This window comes from Micropterus salmoides, unplaced genomic scaffold (genome assembly GCF_014851395.1).
Source record: "Micropterus salmoides isolate LMB-PRFRI ecotype aquatic unplaced genomic scaffold, ASM1485139v1 Ms_hic_scaffold_2, whole genome shotgun sequence".
In the NCBI taxonomy this organism is placed as follows: Eukaryota; Metazoa; Chordata; class Actinopteri; order Centrarchiformes; family Centrarchidae; genus Micropterus; species Micropterus salmoides.
Window position 1 is genome coordinate 56,105,623 of NW_024041150.1, and position 12,397 is coordinate 56,118,019.

A 12,397-nucleotide genomic window follows, 5' to 3' on the forward strand; every position below is an offset into this window, starting at 1 on the left:
AGACGCTCATTCCGGGTGGACATTCAGGAAAAGGATCCAGTCCGCCTGGAAGTCCCTAGCCAGGATCAGACGTCTCCCGTCCAAGTCCTAAGCAGGCCCTGCCAAGCCTGGCTTCCGAGATCAGGCGAGATCGGGCAGTCCCAGGCCGGAATGGCCGTAAGCTGCCTTTGCACACCCAGACGGGCCTTCAAAACACGATGTAACATTTACACAGCACTGTGTACAGGATAGGGAGAAAAAGAAGAGCAGCAGCAGCAGCAGCAGCAGCAGCAGCAGCCCCCTGCTGTTTCCTAAAGAGACGTTCAAAAGATCTCCTTTCACCGAAGCGCCCTCTGCCGTTTTCGAAGGCGAAGCGAAAAAGGCTTACAGCACGGGTATTCCCAGGCGGTCACCCGTCCAAGTACTAACAGGCCCTGCTCTGCTTAGCTTCCGAGATCGGACGCTCCCAGAGCGGTGTGGCCGTAAGCCACTCAGGCCCCCAAACGGCCCTTCAAAAGATGTTCTACGGCTAATTGACAAAAAACGTATTCTGCCCATAATGTCCAAGGTGCTCCAGAGTCACTTGGAATCCACAGGCACTGATTCCTGGGTAAACATCCAGGAACCGGGACACCGTTCACGCTGGCAGTCCACAGACAGGAATAGGCACCCGTTCCCGGGTATGGGTACAGCGACAAGGCCACCTTCAGCCGGAGGTCCTCACTCACAAACAGACGCTCATTCCTGGGTGGACATTCAGGAAAAGGATCCAGTCCGCCTGGAAGTCCCTAGCCAGGATCAGACGCTCTCCCGTCCAAGTCCTAAGCAGGCCCTGCCAAGCCTGGCTTCCGAGATCAGGCGAGATCGGGCAGTCCCAGGCCGGAATGGCCGTAAGCTGCCTTTGCACACCCCAGACGGGCCTTCAAAACACGATGTAACATTTACACAGCACTGTGTACAGGATAGGGAGAAAAAGAAGCAGCAGCAGCAGCAGCGCCCCCTGCTGTTTCCTAAAGAGACGTTCAAAAGATCTCCTTTCACCGAAGCGCCCTCTGCCGTTTTTCGAAGGCGAAGCGAAAAAGGCTTACAGCCGGGTATTCCCAGGCGGTCACCGTCCAAGTACTAACCAGGCCCTGCTCTGCTTAGCTTCCGAGATCGGACGAGATCGGGCGCTCCCAGAGCGGTGTGGCCGTAAGCCACTCAGGCGCCCCCAAACGGCCCTTCAAAAGATGTTCTACGGCTAATTGACAAAAAACGTATTCTGCCCATAATGTCCAAGGTGCTCCAGAGTCACTTGGAATCCACAGGCACTGATTCCTGGGTAAACATCCAGGAACCGGGAACCGTTCACGCTGGCAGTCCACAGACAGGAATAGGCACCCGTTCCCGGGTATGGGTACAGCGACAAGGCCACCTTCAGCCGGAGGTCCTCACTCACAAACAGACGCTCATTCCTGGGTGGACATTCAGGAAAAGGATCCAGTCCGCCTGGAAGTCCCTAGCCAGGATCAGACGCTCTCCCGTCCAAGTCCTAAGCAGGCCCTGCCAAGCCTGGCTTCCGAGATCAGGCGAGATCGGGCAGTCCCAGGCCGGAATGGCCGTAAGCTGCCTTTGCACACCCCAGACGGGCCTTCAAAACACGATGTAACATTTACACAGCACTGTGTACAGGATAGGAGAGAAAAAGAAGCAGCAGCAGCAGCAGCAGCAGCGCCCCCTGCTGTTTCCTAAAGAGACGTTCAAAAGATCTCCTTTCACCGAAGCGCCCTCTGCCGTTTTTCGAAGGCGAAGCGAAAAAGGCTTACAGCACGGGTATTCCCAGGCGGTCACCCGTCCAAGTACTAACCAGGCCCTGCTCTGCTTAGCTTCCGAGATCGGACGAGATCGGGCGCTCCCAGAGCGGTGTGGCCGTAAGCCACTCAGGCGCCCCCAAACGGCCCTTCAAAAGATGTTCTACGGCTAATTGACAAAAAACGTATTCTGCCCATAATGTCCAAGGTGCTCCAGAGTCACTTGGAATCCACAGGCACTGATTCCTGGGTAAACATCCAGGAACCGGGACACCGTTCACGCTGGCAGTCCACAGACAGGAATAGGCACCCGTTCCCGGGTATGGGTACAGCGACAAGGCCACCTTCAGCCGGAGGTCCTCACTCACAAACAGACGCTCATTCCTGGGTGGACATTCAGGAAAAGGATCCAGTCCGCCTGGAAGTCCCTAGCCAGGATCAGACGCTCTCCGTCCAAGTCCTAAGCAGGCCCTGCCAAGCCTGGCTTCCGAGATCAGGCGAGATCGGGCAGTCCCAGGCCGGAATGGCCGTAAGCTGCCTTTGCACACCCCAGACGGGCCTTCAAAACACGATGTAACATTTACACAGCACTGTGTACAGGATAGGGAGAAAAAGAAGCAGCAGCAGCAGCAGCGCCCCCTGCTGTTTCCTAAAGAGACGTTCAAAAGATCTCCTTTCACCGAAGCGCCCTCTCCGTTTTTCGAAGGCGAAGCGAAAAAGGCTTACAGCACGGGTATTCCCAGGCGGTCACCCGTCCAAGTACTAACCAGGCCCTGCTCTGCTTAGCTTCCGAGATCGGACGAGATCGGGCGCTCCCAGAGCGGTGTGGCCGTAAGCCACTCAGGCGCCCCCAAACGGCCCTTCAAAAGATGTTCTACGGCTAATTGACAAAAAACGTATTCTGCCCATAATGTCCAAGGTGCTCCAGAGTCACTTGGAATCCACAGGCACTGATTCCTGGGTAAACATCCAGGAACCGGGACACCGTTCACGCTGGCAGTCCACAGACAGGAATAGGCACCCGTTCCCGGGTATGGGTACAGCGACAAGGCCACCTTCAGCCGGAGGTCCTCACTCACAAACAGACGCTCATTCCTGGGTGGACATTCAGGAAAAGGATCCAGTCCGCCTGGAAGTCCCTAGCCAGGATCAGACGCTCTCCCGTCCAAGTCCTAAGCAGGCCCTGCCAAGCCTGGCTTCCGAGATCAGGCGAGATCGGGCAGTCCCAGGCCGGAATGGCCGTAAGCTGCCTTTGCACCCCAGACGGGCCTTCAAAACACGATGTAACATTTACACAGCACTGTGTACAGGATAGGGAGAAAAGAAGCAGCAGCAGCAGCAGCAGCAGCAGCGCCCCCTGCTGTTTCCTAAAGAGACGTTCAAAAGATCTCCTTTCACCGAAGCGCCCTCTGCCGTTTTTCGAAGGCGAAGCGAAAAAGGCTTACAGCACCGGGTATTCCCAGGCGGTCACCCGTCCAAGTACTAACCAGGCCCTGCTCAGCTTCCGAGATCGGACGAGATCGGGCGCTCCCAGAGCGGTGTGGCCGTAAGCCACTCAGGCGCCCCCAAACGGCCCTTCAAAAGATGTTCTACGGCTAATTGACAAAAAACGTATTCTGCCCATAATGTCCAAGGTGCTCCAGAGTCACTTGGAATCCACAGGCACTGATTCCTGGGTAAACATCCAGGAACCGGGACACCGTTCACGCTGGCAGTCCACAGACAGGAATAGGCACCCGTTCCCGGGTATGGGTACAGCGACAAGGCCACCTTCAGCCGGAGGTCCTCACTCACAAACAGACGCTCATTCCTGGGTGGACATTCAGGAAAAGGATCCAGTCCGCCTGGAAGTCCCTAGCCAGGATCAGACGCTCTCCCGTCCAAGTCCTAAGCAGGCCCTGCCAAGCCTGGCTTCCGAGATCAGGCGAGATCGGGCAGTCCCAGGCCGGAGTGGCCGTAAGCTGCCTTTGCACCCCAGACGGGCCTTCAAAACACGATGTAACATTTACACAGCACTGTGTACAGGATAGGGAGAAAAAGAAGCAGCAGCAGCAGCAGCAGCAGCGCCCCTGCTGTTTCCTAAAGAGACGTTCAAAAGATCTCCTTTCACCGAAGCGCCCTCTGCCGTTTTCGAAGGCGAAGCGAAAAAGGCTTACAGCACCGGGTATTCCCAGGCGGTCACCCGTCCAAGTACTAACCAGGCCCTGCTCTGCTTAGCTTCCGAGATCGGACGAGATCGGGCGCTCCCAGAGCGGTGTGGCCGTAAGCCACTCAGGCGCCCCCAAACGGCCCTTCAAAAGATGTTCTACGGCTAATTGACAAAAAACGTATTCTGCCCATAATGTCCAAGGTGCTCCAGAGTCACTTGGAATCCACAGGCACTGATTCCTGGGTAAACATCCAGGAACCGGGACACCGTTCACGCTGGCAGTCCACAGACAGGAATAGGCACCCGTTCCCGGGTATGGGTACAGCGACAAGGCCACCTTCAGCCGGAGGTCCTCACTCACAAACAGACGCTCATTCCTGGGTGGACATTCAGGAAAAGGATCCAGTCCGCCTGGAAGTCCCTAGCCAGGATCAGACGCTCTCCCGTCCAAGTCCTAAGCAGGCCCTGCCAAGCCTGGCTTCCGAGATCAGGCGAGATCGGGCAGTCCCAGGCCGGAATGGCCGTAAGCTGCCTTTGCACACCCCAGACGGGCCTTCAAAACACGATGTAACATTTACACAGCACTGTGTACAGGATAGGGAGAAAAAGAAGCAGCAGCAGCAGCAGCAGCAGCAGCCCCCTGCTGTTTCCTAAAGAGACGTTCAAAAGATCTCCTTTCACCGAAGCGCCCTCTGCCGTTTTTCGAAGGCGAAGCGAAAAAGGCTTACAGCACGGGTATTCCCAGGCGGTCACCCGTCCAAGTACTAACCAGGCCCTGCTCTGCTTAGCTTCCGAGATCGGACGAGATCGGGCGCTCCCAGAGCGGTGTGGCCGTAAGCCACTCAGGCGCCCCCAAACGGCCCTTCAAAAGATGTTCTACGGCTAATTGACAAAAAACGTATTCTGCCCATAATGTCCAAGGTGCTCCAGAGTCACTTGGAATCCACAGGCACTGATTCCTGGGTAAACATCCAGGAACCGGGACACCGTTCACGCTGGCAGTCCACAGACAGGAATAGGCACCCGTTCCCGGGTATGGGTACAGCGACAAGGCCACCTTCAGCCGGAGGTCCTCACTCACAAACAGACGCTCATTCCTGGGTGGACATTCAGGAAAAGGATCCAGTCCGCCTGGAAGTCCCTAGCCAGGATCAGACGCTCTCCCGTCCAAGTCCTAAGCAGGCCCTGCCAAGCCTGGCTTCCGAGATCAGGCGAGATCGGGCAGTCCCAGGCCGGAATGGCCGTAAGCTGCCTTTGCACACCCCAGACGGGCCTTCAAAACACGATGTAACATTTACACAGCACTGTGTACAGGATAGGGAGAAAAGAAGCAGCAGCAGCAGCAGCAGCGCCCCCTGCTGTTTCCTAAAGAGACGTTCAAAAGATCTCCTTTCACCGAAGCGCCCTCTGCCGTTTTTCGAAGGCGAAGCGAAAAAGGCTTACAGCACCGGGTATTCCCAGGCGGTCACCCGTCCAAGTACTAACCAGGCCCTGCTCTGCTTAGCTTCCGAGATCGGACGAGATCGGGCGCTCCCAGAGCGGTGTGGCCGTAAGCCACTCAGGCGCCCCCAAACGGCCCTTCAAAAGATGTTCTACGGCTAATTGACAAAAAACGTATTCTGCCCATAATGTCCAAGGTGCTCCAGAGTCACTTGGAATCCACAGGCACTGATTCCTGGGTAAACATCCAGGAACCGGGACACCGTTCACGCTGGCAGTCCACAGACAGGAATAGGCACCCGTTCCCGGGTATGGGTACAGCGACAAGGCCACCTTCAGCCGGAGGTCCTCACTCACAAACAGACGCTCATTCCTGGGTGGACATTCAGGAAAAGGATCCAGTCCGCCTGGAAGTCCCTAGCCAGGATCAGACGCTCTCCCGTCCAAGTCCTAAGCAGGCCCTGCCAAGCCTGGCTTCCGAGATCAGGCGAGATCGGGCAGTCCCAGGCCGGAATGGCCGTAAGCTGCCTTTGCACACCCCAGACGGGCCTTCAAAACACGATGTAACATTTACACAGCACTGTGTACAGGATAGGGAGAAAAGAAGCAGCAGCAGCAGCAGCAGCAGCAGCAGCGCCCCCTGCTGTTTCCTAAAGAGACGTTCAAAAGATCTCCTTTCACCGAAGCGCCCTCTGCCGTTTTTCGAAGGCGAAGCGAAAAAGGCTTACAGCACCGGGTATTCCCAGGCGGTCACCCGTCCAAGTACTAACCAGGCCCTGCTCTGCTTAGCTTCCGAGATCGGACGAGATCGGGCGCTCCCAGAGCGGTGTGGCCGTAAGCCACTCAGGCGCCCCCAAACGGCCCTTCAAAAGATGTTCTACGGCTAATTGACAAAAAACGTATTCTGCCCATAATGTCCAAGGTGCTCCAGAGTCACTTGGAATCCACAGGCACTGATTCCTGGGTAAACATCCAGGAACCGGGACACCGTTCACGCTGGCAGTCCACAGACAGGAATAGGCACCCGTTCCCGGGTATGGGTACAGCGACAAGGCCACCTTCAGCCGGAGGTCCTCACTCACAAACAGACGCTCATTCCTGGGTGGACATTCAGGAAAAGGATCCAGTCCGCCTGGAAGTCCCTAGCCAGGATCAGACGCTCTCCCGTCCAAGTCCTAAGCAGGCCCTGCCAAGCCTGGCTTCCGAGATCAGGCGAGATCGGGCAGTCCCAGGCCGGAATGGCCGTAAGCTGCCTTTGCACACCCCAGACGGGCCTTCAAAACACGATGTAACATTTACACAGCACTGTGTACAGGATAGGGAGAAAAAGAAGCAGCAGCAGCAGCAGCAGCAGCGCCCCCTGCTGTTTCCTAAAGAGACGTTCAAAAGATCTCCTTTCACCGAAGCGCCCTCTGCCGTTTTTCGAAGGCGAAGCGAAAAAGGCTTACAGCACCGGGTATTCCCAGGCGGTCACCCGTCCAAGTACTAACCAGGCCCTGCTCTGCTTAGCTTCCGAGATCGGACGAGATCGGGCGCTCCCAGAGCGGTGTGGCCGTAAGCCACTCAGGCGCCCCCAAACGGCCCTTCAAAAGATGTTCTACGGCTAATTGACAAAAAACGTATTCTGCCCATAATGTCCAAGGTGCTCCAGAGTCACTTGGAATCCACAGGCACTGATTCCTGGGTAAACATCCAGGAACCGGGACACCGTTCACGCTGGCAGTCCACAGACAGGAATAGGCACCCGTTCCCGGGTATGGGTACAGCGACAAGGCCACCTTCAGCCGGAGGTCCTCACTCACAAACAGACGCTCATTCCTGGGTGGACATTCAGGAAAAGGATCCAGTCCGCCTGGAAGTCCCTAGCCAGGATCAGACGCTCTCCCGTCCAAGTCCTAAGCAGGCCCTGCCAAGCCTGGCTTCCGAGATCAGGCGAGATCGGGCAGTCCCAGGCCGGAATGGCCGTAAGCTGCCTTTGCACACCCCAGACGGGCCTTCAAAACACGATGTAACATTTACACAGCACTGTGTACAGGATAGGGAGAAAAAGAAGCAGCAGCAGCAGCAGCAGCGCCCCCTGCTGTTTCCTAAAGAGACGTTCAAAAGATCTCCTTTCACCGAAGCGCCCTCTGCCGTTTTTCGAAGGCGAAGCGAAAAAGGCTTACAGCACCGGGTATTCCCAGGCGGTCACCCGTCCAAGTACTAACCAGGCCCTGCTCTGCTTAGCTTCCGAGATCGGACGAGATCGGGCGCTCCCAGAGCGGTGTGGCCGTAAGCCACTCAGGCGCCCCCAAACGGCCCTTCAAAAGATGTTCTACGGCTAATTGACAAAAAACGTATTCTGCCCATAATGTCCAAGGTGCTCCAGAGTCACTTGGAATCCACAGGCACTGATTCCTGGGTAAACATCCAGGAACCGGGACACCGTTCACGCTGGCAGTCCACAGACAGGAATAGGCACCCGTTCCCGGGTATGGGTACAGCGACAAGGCCACCTTCAGCCGGAGGTCCTCACTCACAAACAGACGCTCATTCCTGGGTGGACATTCAGGAAAAGGATCCAGTCCGCCTGGAAGTCCCTAGCCAGGATCAGACGCTCTCCCGTCCAAGTCCTAAGCAGGCCCTGCCAAGCCTGGCTTCCGAGATCAGGCGAGATCGGGCAGTCCCAGGCCGGAATGGCCGTAAGCTGCCTTTGCACACCCCAGACGGGCCTTCAAAACACGATGTAACATTTACACAGCACTGTGTACAGGATAGGGAGAAAAAGAAGCAGCAGCAGCAGCAGCAGCAGCCCCCCTGCTGTTTCCTAAAGAGACGTTCAAAAGATCTCCTTTCACCGAAGCGCCCTCTGCCGTTTTTCGAAGGCGAAGCGAAAAAGGCTTACAGCACCGGGTATTCCCAGGCGGTCACCCGTCCAAGTACTAACCAGGCCCTGCTCTGCTTAGCTTCCGAGATCGGACGAGATCGGGCGCTCCCAGAGCGGTGTGGCCGTAAGCCACTCAGGCGCCCCCAAACGGCCCTTCAAAAGATGTTCTACGGCTAATTGACAAAAAACGTATTCTGCCCATAATGTCCAAGGTGCTCCAGAGTCACTTGGAATCCACAGGCACTGATTCCTGGGTAAACATCCAGGAACCGGGACACCGTTCACGCTGGCAGTCCACAGACAGGAATAGGCACCCGTTCCCGGGTATGGGTACAGCGACAAGGCCACCTTCAGCCGGAGGTCCTCACTCACAAACAGACGCTCATTCCTGGGTGGACATTCAGGAAAAGGATCCAGTCCGCCTGGAAGTCCCTAGCCAGGATCAGACGCTCTCCCGTCCAAGTCCTAAGCAGGCCCTGCCAAGCCTGGCTTCCGAGATCAGGCGAGATCGGGCAGTCCCAGGCCGGAATGGCCGTAAGCTGCCTTTGCACACCCCAGACGGGCCTTCAAAACACGATGTAACATTTACACAGCACTGTGTACAGGATAGGGAGAAAAAAGCAGCAGCAGCAGCAGCAGCAGCAGCGCCCCTGCTGTTTCCTAAAGAGACGTTCAAAAGATCTCCTTTCACCGAAGCGCCCTCTGCCGTTTTTCGAAGGCGAAGCGAAAAAGGCTTACAGCACCGGGTATTCCCAGGCGGTCACCCGTCCAAGTACTAACCAGGCCCTGCTCTGCTTAGCTTCCGAGATCGGACGAGATCGGGCGCTCCCAGAGCGGTGTGGCCGTAAGCCACTCAGGCGCCCCCAAACGGCCCTTCAAAAGATGTTCTACGGCTAATTGACAAAAAACGTATTCTGCCCATAATGTCCAAGGTGCTCCAGAGTCACTTGGAATCCACAGGCACTGATTCCTGGGTAAACATCCAGGAACCGGGACACCGTTCACGCTGGCAGTCCACAGACAGGAATAGGCACCCGTTCCCGGGTATGGGTACAGCGACAAGGCCACCTTCAGCCGGAGGTCCTCACTCACAAACAGACGCTCATTCCTGGGTGGACATTCAGGAAAAGGATCCAGTCCGCCTGGAAGTCCCTAGCCAGGATCAGACGCTCTCCCGTCCAAGTCCTAAGCAGGCCCTGCCAAGCCTGGCTTCCGAGATCAGGCGAGATCGGGCAGTCCCAGGCCGGAATGGCCGTAAGCTGCCTTTGCACACCCCAGACGGGCCTTCAAAACACGATGTAACATTTACACAGCACTGTGTACAGGATAGGGAGAAAAAGAAGCAGCAGCAGCAGCAGCAGCAGCGCCCCCTGCTGTTTCCTAAAGAGACGTTCAAAAGATCTCCTTTCACCGAAGCGCCCTCTGCCGTTTTTCGAAGGCGAAGCGAAAAAGGCTTACAGCACCGGGTATTCCCAGGCGGTCACCCGTCCAAGTACTAACCAGGCCCTGCTCTGCTTAGCTTCCGAGATCGGACGAGATCGGGCGCTCCCAGAGCGGTGTGGCCGTAAGCCACTCAGGCCCCCCAAACGGCCCTTCAAAAGATGTTCTACGGCTAATTGACAAAAAACGTATTCTGCCCATAATGTCCAAGGTGCTCCAGAGTCACTTGGAATCCACAGGCACTGATTCCTGGGTAAACATCCAGGAACCGGGACACCGTTCACGCTGGCAGTCCACAGACAGGAATAGGCACCCGTTCCCGGGTATGGGTACAGCGACAAGGCCACCTTCAGCCGGAGGTCCTCACTCACAAACAGACGCTCATTCCTGGGTGGACATTCAGGAAAAGGATCCAGTCCGCCTGGAAGTCCCTAGCCAGGATCAGACGCTCTCCCGTCCAAGTCCTAAGCAGGCCCTGCCAAGCCTGGCTTCCGAGATCAGGCGAGATCGGGCAGTCCCAGGCCGGAATGGCCGTAAGCTGCCTTTGCACACCCCAGACGGGCCTTCAAAACACGATGTAACATTTACACAGCACTGTGTACAGGATAGGGAGAAAAAGAAGCAGCAGCAGCAGCAGCAGCAGCGCCCCCTGCTGTTTCCTAAAGAGACGTTCAAAAGATCTCCTTTCACCGAAGCGCCCTCTGCCGTTTTTCGAAGGCGAAGCGAAAAAGGCTTACAGCACCGGGTATTCCCAGGCGGTCACCCGTCCAAGTACTAACCAGGCCCTGCTCTGCTTAGCTTCCGAGATCGGACGAGATCGGGCGCTCCCAGAGCGGTGTGGCCGTAAGCCACTCAGGCGCCCCCAAACGGCCCTTCAAAAGATGTTCTACGGCTAATTGACAAAAAACGTATTCTGCCCATAATGTCCAAGGTGCTCCAGAGTCACTTGGAATCCACAGGCACTGATTCCTGGGTAAACATCCAGGAACCGGGACACCGTTCACGCTGGCAGTCCACAGACAGGAATAGGCACCCGTTCCCGGGTATGGGTACAGCGACAAGGCCACCTTCAGCCGGAGGTCCTCACTCACAAACAGACGCTCATTCCTGGGTGGACATTCAGGAAAAGGATCCAGTCCGCCTGGAAGTCCCTAGCCAGGATCAGACGCTCTCCCGTCCAAGTCCTAAGCAGGCCCTGCCAAGCCTGGCTTCCGAGATCAGGCGAGATCGGGCAGTCCCAGGCCGGAATGGCCGTAAGCTGCCTTTGCACACCCCAGACGGGCCTTCAAAACACGATGTAACATTTACACAGCACTGTGTACAGGATAGGGAGAAAAAGAAGCAGCAGCAGCAGCAGCAGCGCCCCCTGCTGTTTCCTAAAGAGACGTTCAAAAGATCTCCTTTCACCGAAGCGCCCTCTGCCGTTTTTCGAAGGCGAAGCGAAAAAGGCTTACAGCACCGGGTATTCCCAGGCGGTCACCCGTCCAAGTACTAACCAGGCCCTGCTCTGCTTAGCTTCCGAGATCGGACGAGATCGGGCGCTCCCAGAGCGGTGTGGCCGTAAGCCACTCAGGCGCCCCCAAACGGCCCTTCAAAAGATGTTCTACGGCTAATTGACAAAAAACGTATTCTGCCCATAATGTCCAAGGTGCTCCAGAGTCACTTGGAATCCACAGGCACTGATTCCTGGGTAAACATCCAGGAACCGGGACACCGTTCACGCTGGCAGTCCACAGACAGGAATAGGCACCCGTTCCCGGGTATGGGTACAGCGACAAGGCCACCTTCAGCCGGAGGTCCTCACTCACAAACAGACGCTCATTCCTGGGTGGACATTCAGGAAAAGGATCCAGTCCGCCTGGAAGTCCCTAGCCAGGATCAGACGCTCTCCCGTCCAAGTCCTAAGCAGGCCCTGCCAAGCCTGGCTTCCGAGATCAGGCGAGATCGGGCAGTCCCAGGCCGGAATGGCCGTAAGCTGCCTTTGCACACCCCAGACGGGCCTTCAAAACACGATGTAACATTTACACAGCACTGTGTACAGGATAGGGAGAAAAAGAAGCAGCAGCAGCAGCAGCAGCAGCAGCGCCCCTGCTGTTTCCTAAAGAGACGTTCAAAAGATCTCCTTTCACCGAAGCGCCCTCTGCCGTTTTTCGAAGGCGAAGCGAAAAAGGCTTACAGCACCGGGTATTCCCAGGCGGTCACCCGTCCAAGTACTAACCAGGCCCTGCTCTGCTTAGCTTCCGAGATCGGACGAGATCGGGCGCTCCCAGAGCGGTGTGGCCGTAAGCCACTCAGGCGCCCCCAAACGGCCCTTCAAAAGATGTTCTACGGCTAATTGACAAAAAACGTATTCTGCCCATAATGTCCAAGGTGCTCCAGAGTCACTTGGAATCCACAGGCACTGATTCCTGGGTAAACATCCAGGAACCGGGACACCGTTCACGCTGGCAGTCCACAGACAGGAATAGGCACCCGTTCCCGGGTATGGGTACAGCGACAAGGCCACCTTCAGCCGGAGGTCCTCACTCACAAACAGACGCTCATTCCTGGGTGGACATTCAGGAAAAGGATCCAGTCCGCCTGGAAGTCCCTAGCCAGGATCAGACGCTCTCCCGTCCAAGTCCTAAGCAGGCCCTGCCAAGCCTGGCTTCCGAGATCAGGCGAGATCGGGCAGTCCCAGGCCGGAATGGCCGTAAGCTGCCTTTGCACACCCCAGACGGGCCTTCAAAACAC

At 56.5% G+C, this 12,397-nt stretch overlaps 14 non-coding genes and 3 pseudogenes across 14 annotated transcripts; all 17 read right to left on the minus strand.

Annotated features, from left to right (window-relative positions):
• Positions 1 to 360: 360 nt before the first annotated feature.
• LOC119913507 lies at positions 361 to 467 on the minus strand (annotated as a pseudogene).
• A 593-nt stretch (positions 468 to 1,060) lies between these two features.
• Positions 1,061 to 1,176, minus strand: LOC119913501 (annotated as a pseudogene).
• Positions 1,177 to 1,777: 601 nt separating this feature from the next.
• Positions 1,778 to 1,895, minus strand: LOC119913490. Its single transcript, XR_005446465.1, has one exon. It is a non-coding gene; the product is annotated as a 5S ribosomal RNA (ribosomal RNA).
• Positions 1,896 to 2,488: 593 nt separating this feature from the next.
• Positions 2,489 to 2,606, minus strand: LOC119913491. The gene has a single exon (XR_005446466.1). It is a non-coding gene; the product is annotated as a 5S ribosomal RNA (ribosomal RNA).
• A 601-nt stretch (positions 2,607 to 3,207) lies between these two features.
• On the minus strand, positions 3,208 to 3,321 carry LOC119913506 (annotated as a pseudogene).
• Positions 3,322 to 3,918: 597 nt separating this feature from the next.
• On the minus strand, positions 3,919 to 4,037 carry LOC119913504. Its single transcript, XR_005446472.1, has one exon. It is a non-coding gene; the product is annotated as a 5S ribosomal RNA (ribosomal RNA).
• Positions 4,038 to 4,639: 602 nt separating this feature from the next.
• Positions 4,640 to 4,757, minus strand: LOC119913493. The gene has a single exon (XR_005446468.1). It is a non-coding gene; the product is annotated as a 5S ribosomal RNA (ribosomal RNA).
• Positions 4,758 to 5,354: 597 nt separating this feature from the next.
• LOC119913509 lies at positions 5,355 to 5,473 on the minus strand. The gene has a single exon (XR_005446473.1). It is a non-coding gene; the product is annotated as a 5S ribosomal RNA (ribosomal RNA).
• Positions 5,474 to 6,079: 606 nt separating this feature from the next.
• Positions 6,080 to 6,198, minus strand: LOC119913516. The gene has a single exon (XR_005446480.1). It is a non-coding gene; the product is annotated as a 5S ribosomal RNA (ribosomal RNA).
• Positions 6,199 to 6,799: 601 nt separating this feature from the next.
• LOC119913527 lies at positions 6,800 to 6,918 on the minus strand. Its single transcript, XR_005446491.1, has one exon. It is a non-coding gene; the product is annotated as a 5S ribosomal RNA (ribosomal RNA).
• Positions 6,919 to 7,516: 598 nt separating this feature from the next.
• LOC119913539 lies at positions 7,517 to 7,635 on the minus strand. Its single transcript, XR_005446502.1, has one exon. It is a non-coding gene; the product is annotated as a 5S ribosomal RNA (ribosomal RNA).
• A 600-nt stretch (positions 7,636 to 8,235) lies between these two features.
• LOC119913551 lies at positions 8,236 to 8,354 on the minus strand. The gene has a single exon (XR_005446513.1). It is a non-coding gene; the product is annotated as a 5S ribosomal RNA (ribosomal RNA).
• Positions 8,355 to 8,955: 601 nt separating this feature from the next.
• Positions 8,956 to 9,074, minus strand: LOC119913563. Its single transcript, XR_005446525.1, has one exon. It is a non-coding gene; the product is annotated as a 5S ribosomal RNA (ribosomal RNA).
• Positions 9,075 to 9,675: 601 nt separating this feature from the next.
• LOC119913574 lies at positions 9,676 to 9,794 on the minus strand. Its single transcript, XR_005446536.1, has one exon. It is a non-coding gene; the product is annotated as a 5S ribosomal RNA (ribosomal RNA).
• Positions 9,795 to 10,394: 600 nt separating this feature from the next.
• Positions 10,395 to 10,513, minus strand: LOC119913585. Its single transcript, XR_005446547.1, has one exon. It is a non-coding gene; the product is annotated as a 5S ribosomal RNA (ribosomal RNA).
• Positions 10,514 to 11,111: 598 nt separating this feature from the next.
• Positions 11,112 to 11,230, minus strand: LOC119913598. The gene has a single exon (XR_005446559.1). It is a non-coding gene; the product is annotated as a 5S ribosomal RNA (ribosomal RNA).
• Positions 11,231 to 11,833: 603 nt separating this feature from the next.
• LOC119913609 lies at positions 11,834 to 11,952 on the minus strand. Its single transcript, XR_005446570.1, has one exon. It is a non-coding gene; the product is annotated as a 5S ribosomal RNA (ribosomal RNA).
• Positions 11,953 to 12,397: the final 445 nt, after the last annotated feature.